This window comes from Euprymna scolopes, chromosome 3 (assembly GCF_053919585.1).
Source record: "Euprymna scolopes isolate OS-2025 chromosome 3, ASM5391958v1, whole genome shotgun sequence".
Classification (NCBI taxonomy): domain Eukaryota; kingdom Metazoa; phylum Mollusca; class Cephalopoda; order Sepiida; family Sepiolidae; genus Euprymna; species Euprymna scolopes.
Window position 1 is genome coordinate 56,041,399 of NC_136484.1, and position 18,145 is coordinate 56,059,543.

The following is an 18,145-nucleotide window of genomic DNA, read 5'->3' on the forward strand; positions in this document are numbered from 1 at the left end:
GGGGAGAAGATGGCCGGTATCTACAAATTCCAGAATGAAACAAATAAGTATGTAAGTAAATGCACATAGTAAAATGTAAGTAAACATATATGCAGAAAACAAATGTGTAGGTAGATGGGTATATTTCATTGATAGGAATATTTAAACACTAAAATGGTGATTGCAGATGTAAAACCGGCACAACAAAGAAGAAATAAAGAATTACAATGACAATTACAAAGTTATAAAATGCTAAGAAAGTATGTAGAAAAAACGATAATGTTATAGAAAAATATATATAACTGAAAGGTTAATTTAATAGCTATGTAATTTCAAATTTACCATATTTAAATTTGGACTTATGTTTGTAGTAGGAGATCAATTCGTTTTTAGAGTTTATTATATTACTACTTGGAGGGGAAGTAATTATAGTTATAGCTTCGGTTGTGTAGAGGCGACATGACATATATATATATATATATATATATATATATATATATATATATATATATATATATATAGTGAAAGAGAGAGAGAGAGAGAGAAATACGGTATATATATATATATATATATATATATATATATATATATATATATATATGTATATATATATATATATATATATATTAGCGAAAGATTAGATATATATGTATCAACAGATTAGTAATAGATTGGACATATATCATAAAAGATTAGCAACAGATTTGATATACATAGTTACTGATTAGCTGCTGGTTTGAAAGTTATTAACAGATTTACTACAACTTGGATATATATATATATATATATATATATATATATATATATATATATATATATATATATATCAACAGATTTTAGATATTTCAACAGATTAGTAACGCATTTAATATATATGTATATCAATAGATTTGCAGCAGTTTGAAGATATATCAACAGATTAGCCACAGATTGGATATATATATATATCAACAGATTAGCCACATGTTGGATATATATTAAGAGATTAGCAACAGATTTGATATATACATCAAAGGATTAGCAACTGATTGGATATATATATATATATATATATATATATATATATATATATATATAGATATAGATATAGATATAGATATATATCAACAGATTAGCAACAGAGTAAAAATATATATACAGATTAGCTACAGGTTGGATATAAATCAGCACATTAGCAACAGATTGTAGATATCTATCTAGAGATTTGAAATATACCAACAGATTAGCAATGGATTTTAAATATATATATATATATATATATATATATTTATATATATATATATATATATATATATATATATATATATATATATATATATATATATATATATATATATATACAACAGATTAGTAATGCAATAGATAGGAAAGATTTATGAGTAGATTAGCAACAGAGTGGATATATGTTTTCCATTTTTGTTTTGGCGTGAAAATCTATCATGAGAACTTATATAAACAAGAGGTTTGTCAAGGAAGACAACATTAATTTCGATTGTTGAAAATAAAGAATTCCAGTGTTTGCCATGTAAGGAGAGAATCATGTTTTAAAGATGTTAAATTTTCACGGCCCCTTTTCCCTCATTGCTGTATGTGCTACAGATCATGAAAGAAAAATATGCAATATCTTGATCACCAATGCTCTTTGAGGTGCTGCCATATACAGTTGTCCCCTCATCATAAACGTCAACAAATAATTTCTGAATAAGATTTGGAAGATCATTAGTGAAAATCAGAAAGAGGCTTGAACTAGGAATGGATTCTTGAGGCACGCCCGAGTTGATACTATATGATCCAAAATTCTGTCCATCAACAACTACTTTTATAAACTTATCAAAGAAAAAATAATGGATGGTGTAAATAACATTACCAGATTTTCCATGGCTAGCAAATTTGTGAAGCCACCATTTGTGCCACACTTTATTAAATTCATTTGACATGTCGACAGCTATTGCTTCAGTGTGTAAATTTTTGCGTACCGACATGTTAACATGATCTTTAAATTCTGTTTTACAGTGTGTATGTATGTATCTTTTAGTGATTGTTGCCGGATGTGTGTGTATATTTTTGTATCAATGTTCAATACATGGTCGTTAAAATTATAAGCACGGTGCATGTCTGTGTGTGTGTTTGTGTGTGTGTGTGTGTGTGTATGTGTATGTGTGTGACAGTGCGTATATTTTTATATTGATGTGTTTTGCATGACCCATGAATGTGTGTGTGCGTACGTATATGTGCTTCTGTGCGTGTGTGTGAATTTCATGCTTTTAGAGCACGTTTAAGGGCATTAATTTGCTGTAAATTACGGAGTCCTTTTATTTGACCGTTTTACGACATACCAACCCCTTTTTGGTTATTAAACACTGAAACACAATACCTTGTCTAAACGATTTATTACTAACGATTGATTCATTACATAGCTGGAAAAAAATTCGAGTTCATATCTTCCAAAACGACTAATACATAATTTAACACAATAGATCTGATGAGATTCGAATTCGCCATCGTTCACGATTTTATTTTTAAAATAAATCGTAGAATTGGCAGAACTATTTTTGTTTTTTTTGATAATGCGAAGGAAATACAACTTTCCGAATATTGAAACTTTCAGTAAAGTCACATTACAGTAATTAATCTTGAATCCAATCCAATGTATATAATATTAATAGATATGTTGTCCAAAGAGGTTTAGACGTAATTAGACGTAATTAGACGTAATTAGAACAGTTTGCTTATTAGATGTGATTAGACGTAATTAGAACAGTCTGAATCATCTTATTGGTACGGATATCTATTTGAAACAAATATGAATGCATATCTTTCTTTTTTTTACATAGGCATCACCACTTATCAAGGGCCAGAGACCACTCGAGGATAAGGGTTAAGAGTGTACAATAGTCAATTGGGCAATATAGTAATCGTTAGTAGTAGAAATTCGGTAAATTTGTTAACTTAAGTGGCACGGCTCATCAAGAACTTGTTTATGTTGAACTTGAAGACAATCAGGTTGTAGTCAGCTGGAAAGCAGGAAGACGGAAGACAATTCCACAGGCGTGCGCGTCTAAGAATAAGCTTTGTCCATGCAATCTACGTTTAGGTTTAGGCACAGATAAAGAGTGGGGGGAATTATTGATAGTGTTTTCAGCTAGACAAGTGTTTCTTGTGAAAGTTTGGCAGGGGTCATAGATTGAAGCTCAGTCGAGCACTTTCCATGAAAATAACGATAAAGCAGAGACAAACTCGCAACATCTGTTCTGTGAGATAAAGGTTGCAGGGAAGAGAAAATGACATCTCCTACGAGGCTACGAAGTCTATTTTGAACTCTATCAAGGCAGAACAAGTCCTTTCTAGCAGCTCCTGCCCACATGTGGCAACAATACTCCATCCTTGGACGTACCTGGATCTTATATAGATAGAGAATTGTATCAGCAGTGAGATATCTACTGGAGCGATAGAAGGATCCCACCATTTTTCTATCGGCCTTGGCAACAGATTTGATGTACGTGTTCCATTTTAGATCAGGAGTAAAGGTCAAGCCCAGAAGCTTGTCAAAACATGAAGCCGCCCCAAACCGAGAGCCATTCATTTACATTGATGCCGGATGGGGATCAGAGCGTTCTATCTATCTGCCTAACCCACTCGGTATGTCTTTGTCTTTGTATCCCTAAACTTTCACAAGAAGAAGAAGAAGAAGAAGAAGAAGAAGAAGAAGAAGACGGGAGAGGACCGGATAGAAACATTACTTAGGGCACAATCAAGATCACAACAGGAATGACAAATAGCTGAAAATACATTAAAGAAGACGTCCCTATATCAAGAAGTGTAAGACGCAAAAACTGAGAGGATGTATCAGAATGAATGATCAAAATATAACAGACTGTGGACACGCATATGCAAATGTATGCGAAATGACGTCACCTGTAAAGAAAAATACTATAAAAAAACACGTTAGAATGGACGATCACGTTAGAGACGTGGATGACGTTCAAGAGCACGTTATAGACGTCGGTTACGTCACAACCGTTACACGGAGTCACACGTAGCGGGAGAATGAGGAAATATATGTTGTTTTTGTTACAACAGGAAAAAGCGAGTTGAAGTTCTTTGTCTATTTTACGACTAAGGCCACAACGTGTTGGGTAACGTTACAAAAGGAAGAGCGATTCAAAAAATAACTACAAGCCAATAACCTGTTCACCAACGATGTTCAAAATCCAAACAGCACAGCTGAGAGATCAGATCATACCCATGGTACCACTCAGTTGCATTCTGAGTATACGCATTTACAGACACCGAACAAATAATTAACCACCTTATGTATATGGACGACCTGAAGTTATTTGCAAAACGAAAAAAAGAACTGGAAAAGATGAGGAACACAACCAGAATATTCAGCCAGCTGTCTTGTTAGTGACACTGCCTGGATGTTTATTCAATTAATTAGATTTTTTTTAATACTTGGGGGTCTCCACTCATCAAAGTTCGAAAACCACTGGAAAAAAAGGGTTAATGAATGTAAGGTGGTAGTTTATTAATCGTTAATTGTGTGAATTGAGTAGATTTTGATCATTTATGGGGACAGCTCAACAAAAACTTGTTTACATTGGATTTGATGGCTACAATGTTGTACTCATTCGAGAAGCAGGCCAATGGGGCTGTGTTCCACAGGCAAGCAGTTCTGTGAAAGAAGCTTTGTTCATGGAATCCGTGTTTAGATTTAAGCACAGTTAAAGAGTGGAGAAAAATCGTATATAGTGGTTGTAGCTAGTTGAGTGTTTTGTGAAAGTTTGGCAAAGGGGGACCATAAATTGGAGTTCAGGTGAGCACTTGCCATGAAAATAACGATAGAGCAGAGACAGGATTGCAATGTCTCTTCTGTAAGAAAGATGTTGCAGAGAAGAAAAAAGGGCATCACCCACTAGGCTTCGAAACCGGTTTTGAACACTATCAATGCTGAATAGGGCGCGCCGAACAGCTTCTACCCAGACGTGTCAGAAGTACTCTAGTTTGTGGATTACTTGAGTCTTATACAGATAAAAGATTGCATCAGCAGTGAAATACGTACTTAAGTGGTAGAATGATTCAACCATTTTTCCAGCGATCTTGGCAACAGATTTGATGTACGTGTTCCATTTCAGATCAGAAGTGAAGGTCAGTCCCCGAAGCTTGACAAGATATTGAGTTTCTCAAAGATGAGAGTCATTCATTTCAATTAGGGTGTGATGGAGGTCAGAGTGATTATGAAAATAGAGAAGCTTGGTTTGCGATGCATTGAAATTAACCAGCCACCATTTTCCCCATTGCACCGCGTTCTTAATACTAGAAGATAGAGAATCAAACAGATCTTAATCATTGCTGGCCTTTGAAGTTTTCCCATAGATTGTTTTGTCGTCTGCATAAATGTCTACAAATGATTTAAGAATATGATTTGGGAGGTCATTGATAAAGATCAGTAAGAGAGTTCGGCCCAAGGTGGAAGTTTGAGGGACGTAAGCATTAAGACTAAGTTTCTGATTTCTGCCCATCGACAACTATTTTTATAAACTTATTAGAGAATAAGAAATCAATAATTAAGATGACATTTCCAGCAATTCCATATGAAATTATCTGTAAATAATGGCTTCACTTAAAGTTTAAAATGAAAAAGTCAAGTATTATGGTTGAAATAAGTTCTAAACGAACATTTATTTCGAACACACCTCTGTCTTATCAAAGAACCAACTGTTGATTTTATAAAATTGTATTTACATAATCACTTGAATTAAAGTTAAACGTGCAAAACTCAAATATCGTGGTTCAATTGTGATCTAAAACGAAGCAATCATTTCAAACGCTCCTCTGCCTTATAAAATAATCTATGGTTGATTTTATAAACTAAGTTTTTCTGCTTGTGCGAAGATAAAACTTCTCGGATGCACCTGCAATGTTAGGTTGTATAAAAGTGTTAACTTTGGTCAAAATCGGACTTCCTTCTTTAATCGGATTTTTTCGATTATCGATTTTTTATAATTATTAGATTCATTCCGATACAAAACCTGATTAAGAACACTCTCAGACACATCAAGTACCTTCGTGTGAAATTAAAAAAAATAATCGTTCCAGCGAATCGTTCCAGATAATCGTGTTCATAGGGAACTCTCTCTCTCTCTCTCTCTCTCTCTCTCTCTCTCTCTCTCTCTCTCTCTCTCTCTCTCTCACACACACACACACACACACACACACACACACACACACACGCACGCGCATGCACACAAAGTTTCTTTATAGTAATAGATAGATAGATAGATTGATAGATAGATAGATACTTTTTGTAAGTTGGTAGCACAAAGTTCAGACCACCTTGAACAACATATACTGTTTCTAAGTACAGCACGTAGTCTTTTATTGTCACCGCCCCACCCTTACCCAATAAAGAAAAAAAAACTAATAGGGCTATCTGACAATTTCAAGTTGTACAACGCTGTGTGACATTACTCGATCAACTCGAAATCCACAAAGAGTAAAATAATTCAATTTACGATTGTTAGCCATTTTCTTTCTTTTCTTTTTCTTTTCGTCGCGACACATTTCTACACTTACCAAAGCCATCCCCTTTATTTTGCTGAAACCTTTGACCTCGAGAAAACTGATATCCAAACAGCGAACTTTAGCCGACGGACGTGATATCAGAATGGGAGTAGAAATAGTTAAATCAACCACCGCCAGAAACCCTAAGCGACTGCTCAGATTTCCTCCGTCGAAATCTTAGTCGCGTGGGAAAGATAACTTACATCGTAAATACAGGTGGGCAACCCCAACATTGAACATTGACCACGACTCGGTGTCATTCACATGACCTCCCTGTTCCCATTTTTTTTTTTTTTTTTTTATCTAGTTAAATTATCTTGTCTCTTCTGGAGCCACGTAATTGGAAATAATGCTGAAGAAGCAAATAAATTTGGTAAAATGATAATGATTGCTCACAACCAAAAACAGGTGCTCTTAAGTGCAAATAAGTCTCGTCAGATTTTCAGTCCTCTCCACTTATTCCGATAGATGTTGCAAACCATTCTCATAACAGTCGATTACCATTGAATTTTCGTTGATAAAAGCAGTAAAGTTAGCTTTCTAGTAAACTAGAAGGCAGCCCAGCGTTGCCCGGTCGTAAAATACGCAAAAATATATTTTAATTAATGCAGAATTCAGAAGTTACGCAATGTAACGTTAAATTCATTTTTTAAAAAAATAAGGTAAAAAAAAACGAAAGCAGATGACATATGCGCTTGCGAGTATTACATTTTTTCTCAACAGTTAACTTCTTGCAAGTAAAACAAAAACGAAACCAAAACCTAAAGATAGTAAGTAAAGTACGATAACCCTTACACCAGCTTGACACGACTCTTAAAAGTTGTTTTCAAACATACTTATTCTTAAAGTAATTCGTCATTTGAACAATTCACGCATGCGCATTCGTGAAACAGCAAACAGATAAAAATCCGACGGCCCCAAGTCCCAATTTTTCAATTTTGACCCCTTTAACATTTCTTTTTTTTCCGGATGAAAGCCAATGAAAAAGTTTACTACGTGTCTGAATACTCTATATACTAAATTTCAAGTCTGTAGTTCAAAAATTCGTTGAGAAGTGTCCTCACACACACACGCGTTTTCGCTTTTTAAAGACATATAGATTTGAATGACAGTAAGTATGCTCTGAATTCTAGGAATCTCCGTGTCCTTCAGATGGAAGTCTGGATGGTGCTCTCCTTCGTCGATCTTTCTATCCTCTTGACCGTGTATAAACATTTTGTACAGTACAAACTCATCGTGGTCTACCGATTTTTGTCTAATGCGAGGATGGGTGATAAGGTTAGGATTGGATTACTGAATTTAGCAGTAGTAGTGGTAGTGTCATTTATTCACTAAGAGTTTCCGCGCGTTGTTCTTGGCAATTTTTCACTGGCAATAACAAGTGGTTTTTCCTATAATCTGAGTGACTACATATCTCCTAATATTTCAAACATTACTCTCTCTCTCTCTCTCTCTCTCCCTCTCTCTGTATATATATATATATATATATATATATATATATATATATATATATTATATATATATATATTGTACTATATATGTTTTTATTTGAATAAATATGTAAAAAAAAAAATGTTTTCAATGTGTTCACAATCGAAATAATCATAATCGAATTGTAGTTTTTAAAGTCCATAAAATAACGCGATGTTTATTTACATGACATAAGTCTTCAGTGAATGGGCCTGTTTTATGGAGGTAGTGGCCAAACTCGCCTAGACTTTCACATGCTCAAATTGAGCTTGAAAACCCCGGATCATGACGAATAATTAAATAAGGATATAAGTATTTTTTTAATAAATTTCTGTGTGGCGTACTGAATTATTTTTCTAAAGAATAAAACTGAATAAAGTTTATTTTTACAAGAATGTTTAGACATTTACCTAGCGAATAAGCATAAAAATATATAGGAAAAACCGCGTTTATTATTTTTTTTAAAAATCACAATTATGCACCGGGTATGAAGTTGGCTTCTTCTTTTTTTTTTTTTTTTTTTCCTTAATGAAACTGACTTCATACTCGATGCATCGTTTTGATTTAGGGACGCTGACTGGATACCCCCACTTTCTGGCCTTGTGTTACATCATGTTGAGGTGGGCAGCATGTAAATATCTACCATTGTCATTTACACATTAACACTGTCGGAAAAGGCATGAACTCACAATTCCATTCATTAAATAGGAACCTTTGTTAATTTTTTTTACTAATGAGTTTCCGCTTATCAAGGCTAAAAATAACTCGGGAATAATGGTTAATGGTAGATTGTTTTTCGATTCAATGATGGAGAATATTACGAGAGGATTAAAAAGATTGAATGGAATTAACCAAATTTCATTACGTATGAGAACGGTTTATAGCAATTGTTTATTTAGATTGAATTTGAAGACGACCATGTTGTAGTCTGTATGGAAGCAGTCTCATTGTAATGTGGTGCACCTATGGGAAGTTCTTGGAAATAAACTCTATTCATGGAAATGATAATTCCTCGTGAAATTTTAAAAGATTTGCATCACTAATTTCTGCAAATTGGAAAGTTCTGTTAGATATTAATAATAATGTTTCCACGTGGGACTGTTGTCTGATAAATAGTACAAATTATGCAACTCATGGTGATGATGATAAAGACGATATTGGCATAAATTTCGATAAGATAGAAATCTCAAAAAGAAAACTCACGAAAGAAACGAACATGTTTATTGTATTCGATGCGTAGAGATTAAATTACTTGAAGATTTCAAAAAACAAACCTGATATGCGAAACACTAATCGGGCCGGTTGACCCCGATCCAAAAAAAAAAAAAAAGGTGTAGATATTTAACCTCATTGTCTCCGTCCAATAATCTAACTACTAAGCTATCCCTGTAAATATCTTAAGTGCATTGTAGACATAGTTGAGCGCGCAGCTCCGGTACGAAGATGCGTAGTTTGTCTGCTCGTTGCTGATATGAGATGATAGCACGCACGAAATCCACTTAAGCCAAGACACCTTCGTTGGTGGCCCGTTCAGTTGCGCGGACTCCGTCGCCACACCTCACCGCCCGTCCCGAGATCCACCTACAAGACTGACTTGCGAACCTTTGGTTACATACCCAGGATGTACGAGGGCGAATTGTTCTCCTCCATTTTCAAGATAATCGCTGGATCAATTTCACCGGTCCACGCCCGTCACTGTAGGAAATCAAATAAACGAATACGTGTGGGTTTTGTTTAGCTCTTTTAAAAAATAATGTCTCATTTGTTGATAGATGGTTCAGACAAGACCGTGAACGCAAGGTTCAAGAACACCCGCGAATCTTCCTAATTGTTCTTTTACTCTCTTTAGTCTGTTGCAAAACTTATAAACTACATATACGCCTACATTCACACATACAGACATGTATGCATACACAAACGCATGCATATATAACAACCTATAATATAAATCTCACCTGTCTGTTTAAATGTATGCATGTATGTATGCATGTATGTATGTATGTATGTATGTATGTATGTATGTCTAAAACTTTCGACAGGCGCGGTGGATTTTCACGGGATTGGTATCGTTTTGAAGCCGACCCTTCTGACGAAAATATCGAAAAAATGGCCAAAAACATGAATTCCTTCACCATCACTTTTCTACAAGGAGGTGTCGCTTTTTTCGCCGATATTTTCGAAAGTCATCGCCTCTTTTCGATTGACTAGCCTTAATTTAAACCTTCGCCACTTCTGGCTTGGCGATGGACACAACGGCAAAGACGTCACGTTTTTTTTGTTTTTTGTTTGTTTGTTTGTTTGTTTGTTTTATGTCTTTTCTTCCATTCGCGGTACGGGTTTGAGCTTGCCTGCCTACTAATACTTTTTTTTTTTTTTACTCAACACACTCCTCAAAACTACCGGGCAACGTCAGGCACACAGGCTAGTCTTATATAAAGGTGGGTTGTCTGTTTGTGTGCATGTATTCAATTAAAAGTCAGAAATTCCTAGTCATGCGACGATTCCAATATTTTTTTTCCGATTCCGATACAATTTTTTTGCATGGGGTCACCACTTATCAAGGCCAAGGAGCCACTCGGGGATAAGGGTTATCATGTGTACACTAATCAGTGGGATAGTATCGTAGTAATAGTTAGTATTGGGGATTTGATAGGTGTCATTACTTAAGGGGGCGGTTCATCAGGAATTTGTTTGTGTTGGACTTGAAGACATCCAAGTTGAATTCGGGTGTGGGGGGGGACAGGCAAGCGGCAGAGAGTTCCACAGCCGTGCAGTTCTAAGAAAGAAGCTTTGTTCATGGAATCTACCTTCTGATTTAGGCACAGATAAAGAGTGAGGAAAATTATTGACAGTGGTTTCAGCTAGTCGGGTGTTTTTCGTGAAAGATTGGCGGGGGGGACCAGAGAATGGAGCTCCGACGAGCACTTGCCATGAAAATAACGATAAAATAAAGACAGGCTCGGAACATCTCTTCTGTGGGAGAGAGGCTGCAGGGAAGAGAAAAGGGCATCCCCCACTAAACCACGAAGTCTATTTGTACTCTGTCAATGCAGGATAGGCTGTTAGCAGATGCTGCCCAGATGTGGCAGCAGTACTCCATCCTTGGACGTACTTGGCTTTTATATAGATAGAGAATCGCATCAGTAGTGAGATATGTTCTGGAGCGGTAGAAGGATCCCACCATTTTCCCAGCGCCCTTGGCAACAGACCTGATGTACGTGCTCCATTTCAGATCAGGAGTAAAGGTCAAACTAAAAAGCTTGTCAAAACATGGAGCCTTCCCAAGGCGAGAGCCATCCATTTCAATTGATGCCAGATGGGGATCAGAGCGTTTATGATGTAATGATAGGAGCTTCGATTCTGTTCTAATTTCCCGATTCTGATACAATTACTGATGTCGATTCTTTTAAATTTCTAAATATAGAGTTAATTTGGGGTGGAGGCGGATTACTGGAAAAACCATATATGTGCATATAATTTCGCAAACTTGAAAATACACTTGTAGGAATGATAGATAAAAATCGCTAAATATTTATCATTTTATCATTAATATGAGCCATGAAAAATCAAATTCGAAACAAAAACAAAAGAATAAAAAAAATTAAAAGAATCATCTTTGGCATCGGAAAATAGGAACATTTCTTTCCGATTCCGATACCAATCCTGATACTTCAAAAAGTTCTGATTTTTTTTTTTTTTTTTTTTTTTCACGATTCCGATTAATCGTCTCAACAGCAGAAATTACACAAGACAGCCACAAAGCTGATATATATGAGTACATTTTTGTTTTTGTAATATCCATTCTTTTGGGAGTCATCGGGAACAAAATAGTCAGAGGCGATCAATACAAAGAGTGATTTTTTGCCATCGATCTAAAATATATTTTTGTAAGAAAGTCGAACTAAAATATCTTTCGTCTAGGGGCTAGGATCAAAGTGTAGTATCCGTTGTCTCCTCGGTCGAATGAGGTGAAAATTTTCTTGAAAAGGGGGAGAGAATTAGAGACAATGGCAGAGAAGGGAGATGGGATATAAGAGAAAGACATAGGTAAAGGAAGACAGAGGATCGAGATAGATAGAGATAGATAGATAGATAGAGAGAGAGAGAGAGAGAGAGAGAGAGATAGAGAGAATGAGTGAGCGAAACGGAGTTTTATATAAAAAAAAGTTATAAGCACATTTTAACTCTTCTATTTTGTTGTTCATGCTCTCGGACAACGAAGGATAGCTAGTAATAAATAATTGAAAGAGAATGATCTCAACATTTTACTGAAATTTCACTGTCAACCCGATCGTATTCTTTATATACGTCTATATGTACTTGAATACAAATATATGCAAGACGTGGGGGACACGAATACGATTTTAACAATCAGGTCTGCGATGAAACTGCGTAAATATGTTAAGAAAATCTTCTTTCAATCATTTACAATTGTTATGATCTCCCATCTGAAAGGACATTCAGCGTTTGTATATGCAAAGTCTGCTTTTTTAGTTCGATTTTTTTTTTTTTTTTTTGTTATTTTCACCCCAAACAAGGCTCAGTGCCACTTTGATGTAGGAACTACTATCTGGGACATAATTTGCAGGGGTACTATGTAGGGAGTTGAGAAGCAAGATGTCTGTTTACATTACACCTGAACTTTTGCATATCAGTACAGTCTGGGAAGCAGGAACCCGGTAAGGAATTCCAAAGTCTAGCAATCCAAGAGAAGAAACTATTAGAGTAGAAGGCTTTCTTACATCTAGGGATCTCTACTGTGTAAGGGTGGGATTTTGCTGCTTGTCGGGTTTGCCGGGTGTATTTACGTTGAGAGGATACGGAAATTTGTAGTTCGTTGGAGCATCTACCATCAAAATACTTGTAAAACGGGTAGAATGATGCAACATTTCGTCGATGGGACAGCAGTTGAAGCTTAGCTGACATTGCGGAACCTATTAGATTGGCGACTCTCTTTTGAACTCTGTCTAAGAGTGAGAGACTAGTAGCAGATGCACCAGCACAAATACGGCAACAATACTCCATACATGGGAGAGTGATGGCTTTTAAAAGTAGAGGGTACTCTCAGTCGTAAGTAACTTTCTAGCACAGTAATGCCCTCAACGTATCTATTCCAACTCATATTCCTCGTGAACATTAAGCTGAGGAGTTTGAATGAAGTACTTTTAGGTAATGTATCATTAGCCATGGCTATTAGTGGTTGAGAAGGTTTCTTGTAGTTATTAAAGGAAAGGAGCTTAGTCTTGGCAGCATCGAAAGTTACCATCCATTTTTGTCCCCATTTTATTATAGACTGGAGGTCTTCCTCTAGGTTTTTCGACATTGCCTTGGATACGTGTTCATTCATGTTGCTCGAAACAAATGTGGTACTTTTGGGAAAGGAAGAAAAAATTACATATTTTGGCCAATAATTGATATATTCTCAAAGTTTTAAGTGTATCTCTTAGAGGAGTGATCGCTCAAAGAAATTGGTCTGAGCTTCTATCATAGACTAAGGCGGAACTGGAACTTGAAGCACGCGGCATAAATAAAGGATTCATGTTGAAATTATGTATAGATTTCCAAGTTTGTACATAAAGATGGGTACTTATGCAGAATAAGAACTGTGCTAACATCAGAATTTTCTAGGCAGTTCACGTAAAATGCCGAAATGTGCTGAAGGAAATTTTCGAATTTTGTTTTTTTCGCTCTAGCCAATTTTTTTCAATACAAACACATTATTTCTGGTATTACGAAAATAATTCAATATAAATTAATTGAAAAATGAAAATAGCATACTTCTTGTTGTTACAAAGAAAATACAATGAATAGTTATTGGGCAATTTTTACAAAACTTTAAGAAAATTTAAATTACAAATTACGAAAAAAAAAACCATTAAGTTTGATGAATAATTTTTTTTTTTTGTTGAATAACAAAACCTGATAGCAAACGGTGTTGAACTCAGTAGTGTTGATATTTTTCTCAACTGAGATTGCAATCTGGCGAATTAGAAGGAACAAATACTGGGACTGGCGAAGTCGTCGGAGTAATCAGAGAGACACGTTTATTTTTTGGGGGGGGGTTGTTTGGTTGGTTTTTATAGATTTGACACAGGGCTGATTCCTGCTGTCATGTGTATGAATTTTCAAGGACATAGTTTCTTCATCTAGGGTTTCACCAAATATGACAGCAACTCAATATAGTCATCTGAATTGAGCTTAAATGCATGTGAGTGGGTGTTAATGACGTGGCCTTCACTGTAAAGACACCGCAGTTCGAAAGACCTTAGTCTGTAGCGTAGCATCTATTTTTGCCACCCGGGCGGTCGTAAGATTTGCCCCCCCTTCCTTCGCTGACCGTTGATAATCTGTTAACCTTCAACATTCCAGAAAGCCCTCGAAATATTTATTTTCATGGAATTACAATCAAGGATCACAAATTTGTTTTAAAACAGTATTGCACACATAAAACCAAAACAAAAAACACATTACGCCCTTAAAAACTCATTTTGTTATAAAATTTCAGATTTTTTTGTTAGCTTTTTATTATTTTAATTTTTATTTTCTAATTTTACTCCTTCAGGATACCGCCCCCCAGCACACGCCGCCGGAGCGGACCGCTTACCCCGACAACCCCTCCTTTTGCTACGCCACCGAAAATAGTCTTTCTGATTTCTTGATTAAGGAAAACAATCTGCATTTGGATTGGTCTCTAAACCGTTTTAATTCACATGCATGTTCAATAAACTCACATGCATAATCAATAAACCATTCTAATCGGACAAAAAAAAATCAATTTTAGATAAAAATTGGAGACTGCAACAAAATGAAAACATACTACGTAAAAGAAAGCAAACATTAACTTATCGTTTACTCCCGATACTTTTTATAAAAATTATTAGACTTATAGCTGACATTATTGTTATTGTTATTTCTACAAGCAAAATTTTGGTCTTCTTATACGTAATCCTTTTAGCGGAGTATTATTAGCCTGCCTTTTCTTATAATTCCTAGAATCTGTCCTTTCAAATTTAGATTACCTCCAAACACAGAATAGTTTAGATACATTGACAACATTTTATTTTTTCTTCCTGAAAACACGCGCATAAATAACATTAAAGACAAATTAGACTCAGTCGACCCCTCCATAAAGTTAACCTATGAAACAGAAAACAATCACTCATTACCTTTCTAGCCATACTTATTATAAAATCCAATAATAAACTATCCTTCAAATTTCACCGGAAAACTACACACAAAAAAATAATTGCATACATTTCTACTCACACCATAACAAAATAAAAACATGTATGATAATTGGTTTCTTCCTACGTGCATTCAAAATTTGCAGTCAAGAATATCTGGACGAAGAATTCAAATACCTTACAAATATTTTGAAAACTTTGCAATAGCCCACATATTTATATTAAATATTAAGAAAAAAACGCACAAATATTTTCCAGGATAAATAAGCAAAAATCATATACGCTAGACATTTTTCTCATAAACAGAGTCTTCTTTTACCTACACACACCAATAGCACAATAATTTGCAACACACTAAACAAATTAGGAATTCCAACCATACAAACCATATCACAAACAAATATTAAAAACAACCAAACATCTCCAAAACAAACCAATTTCCAATGCAGGTATATACACTGTTACTTACCAAAATTGCCATCATATATGAGTTGGTGAAACCCAACGTAGATTTGAGAAAAGGTTGAATGAACATAAAAGAGATATAAGAAATAGCAATTCTCTGAATGCATTATTCTCCCATTCATTGCAGCATAATCATACTTTTGACTTCAAACAAGCAAAAATGGTTAAATTTATTTCAAATAGATCGCGACGGAGACTTCTTGAATCAGCACTTATCGTAAATTCAAACACAATTAAACAACGTGGAGGTTTCTATAAAGTATCGCCATTAATAAGTAAACTTCTATTAAAAGCACATGATTTAATTTTAACACAGGTTAACTCTCTCACACACTATAGAAAACATCCCCTATAATAATTAATACATATAATCAGTCAATAAATTACATAACAAAAATACGTTCATTTTATTTCAGTTACACACCCATATGTGAATTATAACGGATATATTTATTCCAAGCAGAATATGAATGGCATCATATGTTTTTAAATAGATTAACGGTTATATGACGTTATAAAAAAAGTCCTACTCACTTTAACAATGTTATGCCCCCCCCCTTTTTATTTCCTTCAACTGTTAGCGTTTCTGAAATGGAACAGGGTCATTTATTTCAATACATCAAAAATAGATTTGCAAATATTTGTACTGGTGTTTTGTTTTCTCAATTTCATTCATTCAAAGGAAGTCTCGAAATAAAGACGAAACGTTGATGAATACATAACTTGGTTTGTTCCGTTTTTATCTTTCTCTCTCTCTCTCTCTCTTTCTCTCTCTCTTTCTATATATATATATATATATATATATATATATATATATAATTATTTTTTACTTGTGTACAGAAAGTTGTTAGTTGAGACAGATCATTGGTACCGAATAGCGACGAATATTGGCTGAAGAGAGCTTGATAAGGATACCTTAAACGGGCCTTATTATCGAGCTTGAAACCGACGGTACCAATGATCTGTCTCAACTAACAACTTTCTGTACACAAAATATAAATACGCTCTTACATTTTGGATTTTCCTTTTAATTGAGCACTCTGCTGGAATTCTTTTTCCAAAAAAAAAACTAATATATATATCAGATTTTTAACCTGTTTTTTTTCTAAACGTGGAAAGGTTATAGTCCATTTACTTAGACTGAATTCTTTCAACCAAATTGATGCCAAAATATGGTTTAATTTGTGCTTATTTTTGCATTATTCTTAATAATCATTATTATTCATTGACTGGCATTGAACGAAAATTATAATACTTATTTCGTTGAACCTTGCAAGGATCCACAAAAAAATTCAGCCAGATCGACCCAGTAGTTTCTTAGAAAAGGTGGAAAGAACAGCCGAACCGACTAAGATGAATATAATATAAGAATAGTCGTAACACTTAATAGTTTCCTATCGCAATGAAATGAGTAGGAAAATCACCATGCAAAAAAAATGTTATGGATTGTATCAAGCAATCTGCTCGTTTTAAATAGCTCTCGTTTTACGTTTGTTAGAAATGCTGTCCCCACCCTTTGCCCCCGTCGATCAAGACAAGAAAAGAGATAAATAACAATAGCTAAAACGACATCGGATTAGGTTCGAAGGTGAGGCGAGGTCTCACGAGAAGGCAGCTGCAGGAGAGAAAGCAATTTATTGGAAGAGTCGGCATGAGAGTGACACGACAATAGAAAGTCAAGTACTCGAGGGTGAAGTATGTAGGAAATTGGAACGCGATAAATATATAAATGTAAGACGGGTGGGGGTCAAGAAGAAAGGAGGAGGCTAGACAATAATACGGAATTTAATAGTATTAATAGAGGAAGAAACGCAATTAATGTTTGGAAATTAAAGGGGCGTTTTTTTTTTATATAGAATCAGGCAATTGTGAGTTATATCGACGAAAGAAAAGTACGAATAGGAGACTGAAATGCTGAGATAATAAATAAATAAATAAAGACAAACAAGAAATAAAAAAAAATGATACCCATGGAGTAAAAAGTAAAGGGAGGTAATAATGCTTTTCAGAAAAGGTGAACGATTAGATTAATTAAAATAACGAATAAAAAGAAGTCAAACATAAGAAAAAAAAAGCGATGGTATAAAATAAAAGATAAGGATTTTGAAAATCGGAACATAAACGTAAAGTTTGGGAATTTCAAATATTGTACGCTTGAATCCTTGTTTTGCCTCAGCTGAAATGAATGGCTCTCTCGTTGGGGAAACTTTTTGCTTCGATAAGCTCTGCAACTGACTTTCACCCTCAGACCTTAAATGGAAAACTTACACCCAATCTGTTGCTTAAGTCACTAGGAAAAATGCTGGACCATTCTAACGCTCAAGTAAATACCTGACTCCAGATACAATCTTCTCCCTGTATAGAAGGCAGATTCGGTCCAAGATGGAGTACTGCTGACATATCTGGGGAGGTGCCGCATAGAGTACTTTTCTTTGCCTTAACAGAGTAGAAAATCAACTTCACAATCTAGTGAAAAATGATCT